Genomic DNA, 2,923 nt, shown 5'->3' with positions numbered 1-2,923 from the left:
ATTATTGTTATTAGTATTACTAGTGTTGTTATTATTATTACTATTGTTGTTATTATTATTACTATTAGTATTATTACTATTGTTTTTATTAATATTTCTATTGTTGTTATTATTATTATTATTATTGTCATTGTTATTACTATTGTTGTTATTATTATTACTGTTGTTGTTAATATAATTACTATGTTTTTTATTATTATTCCTATTATTGTTCATATCATTAAAATTGTTGTTATTAGTATTATTATTGTTGTCATTATTATTACTATTGTTGTTATTGTAATTACTATGTTTTTTATTATTATTACAATTATTGTCATTATCATTGCTATTTTTGTTATTAGTATTATTATTGTTGTTATTTTATTGCTATTATTGTTATTATTATTAATATTGTTGTTATTAGTAATATTGTTATTATTGTTGTTATTATTACTATTATTGTTATTAGTATTACTAGTCTTGTTATTATTATTACTATTGTTGTTATTATTATTACTATTAGTATCATTACTATTGTTTTTATTATTATTTCTATTGTTGTTATTATTATTACTATTGTTGTCATTGTTATTACTATTGTTGTTATTATAATTACTATGTTTTTTATTGTTATTACTATTATTGTTATTATCATTAAAATTGTTGTTATTAGTATTATTATTGTTGTTATTATTATTACTAATATTGTTGTTATTATTATGACTGTTGTTGTTATTATTATTACTATTATTATTATTACTATTGTTGTTATTACTATTGTTGTTATTATTATTTCTATTGTTGTTATTATGATTACTAATGTGTTTTATTACTATTGTTGTTATTATTATTACTATTACTATTATTATTATTACTATTGTTGTTATTATTATTTCTATTGTTGTTATTATTATGACTAATATTTGTATTGCTATAGTTGTTATTATCATTATTACTATTATTGTTATTTCCACCAAACTTTGCCTGCAATAAAAAAAATTGCACAGATACACATTTTAAGTGAACATGTTCTACTTTTAAAAGCTTTCGAAAATCAAACAGTTTGATGCAAATTAGACATATTTGGGGGAAACAATACACTGAGTATTTAAAATTAAATATGTATATTTTTTAAAAAAAAACTAAATTATGTAATTGTAAAATATTGTATTTTTTAAATGTGTATAGGTTTTTAATACACACACACACACATATATATATATATATATATATATATATATATATATATATATATATATATATATATATATATATATATAAAATTGCAAATGAATGTATTTAATACTACCAAGTGTTATGATTATATATCTATCTATCTATCTATCTATTTATTTATCTATATCTGTCCAAACCAAATGTAGTTTGTTGACGCTCCGCGCCTCCTATGGGGAAAACATCCAAAACAAATAGGAGTTAATCCTCGCAGCGCTTTATCCCATTAGACCCCCGCTGTGCGCTCCTCTCCGCTTCATTCGATGACTTTACGTGTCAATTAGATTCCATCCGGATGATATCCAACGAAGCGCATCTCTGGTCGGACTCCAAAGCCGACAGGAGATAAGCTGAGAAGCCACAGAGGTCAAGTCCACGCATGGCGCGCCTTTTTACGCATTGAGGCCCAACTTGTTTTTTTAAAATAAATAACAAACTGAGCAATAACTGTAAAATATTATTGGGTTTTTTTTAAATGTCATATGTCTGAAAATACTTTTAGAAAGAAAGAATCAATTTAAATTGGTCACATTGTTGTTTGATTAAGGGACATTTGTGCATTTGGTTTATGTTTTCAGTTATTATTAAAGCATCCTTACGGGCAGGGGCGTAAATAATTAAATAATTTTAGAAATAAAATAAGAAAATACAATTTAGAAAATGTAGAAAAAGGGCACCAGGAAACAGCTGTAATGCTGATAACGAAATATTGTCTCTATAATATATGTCGTTTTTATTAAAGTCATTTTATCCAAAAATAGAGATATGTGGCCATGTTTGCCCTGTTAAAAAAAGCATATCATGCTATACAATTTATTAAATATAAAGGACTTATTTCATATTTGACAACTTTAACTTCGACACAAATAGTCACTGTGAAGAAAAGCATACTCATAAAAGCTGCAATACATAAAGGTGTGTGCTTCATTATCATTATTATTATAATTATTATTATTAATAATATATTAGTATAAGGCCTTTTAAAAGGGGATTAACACTCAAGTTACTTACTATGTTTTTTTTGTATCTAATCAATGATCTATCAACCTAATAACCTGCAGAAAAATATTGCAAGAATGTGCATTTAACATAAATAATATGGAAAGTTAAAATGCAGAAAATAAAAATTAAAAAAATACTGCAAGAATGTGCATTTAATATAAATAATATGGAAAGTTAAAATGCAAAAAATATATATATATTGCAAGAATGTGCATTTGATATAAATAATATGGAAAGTTAAAATGCAAAAAAATAAATAAATAAAATACTGCAAGAATGTGCATTTAATATAAATAATATGGAAAGTTAAAATGCAAAAAACTAAAATAAACAAATGGGAGAAATACCCCAAAAAAAATCAAAGCATTTAAATTAAAACAATTTGATTGTTCTTTATGATCAATATTCACTGCCAAATCTTCAGGAATTGACATCAGAAATAAAATATTAGCAATGATGCATACACCGAAGCTACAGAATATCCTATTTTAACTTTTGTTGTAAATAACTATTAATTACAATTGCAAAGTTATATCTCATATCGTAATTAAAACGCAACAATGTAGTTAGAACATATTGCAACTTTATTGTCATTAAGTTAAAGTTAAAGTTAAATATCTATATATAGATGTAACTTTACTTTATGTAACCATAAAATCACAACTGCAAAATGATATCATGTTGTTATCATTGCATTGTAACAACA

This window comes from Nerophis lumbriciformis, linkage group LG12, assembly GCF_033978685.3.
Source record: "Nerophis lumbriciformis linkage group LG12, RoL_Nlum_v2.1, whole genome shotgun sequence".
Lineage (NCBI taxonomy): Eukaryota > Metazoa > Chordata > Actinopteri > Syngnathiformes > Syngnathidae > Nerophis > Nerophis lumbriciformis.
This window is presented reverse-complemented; position numbering follows the sequence as displayed.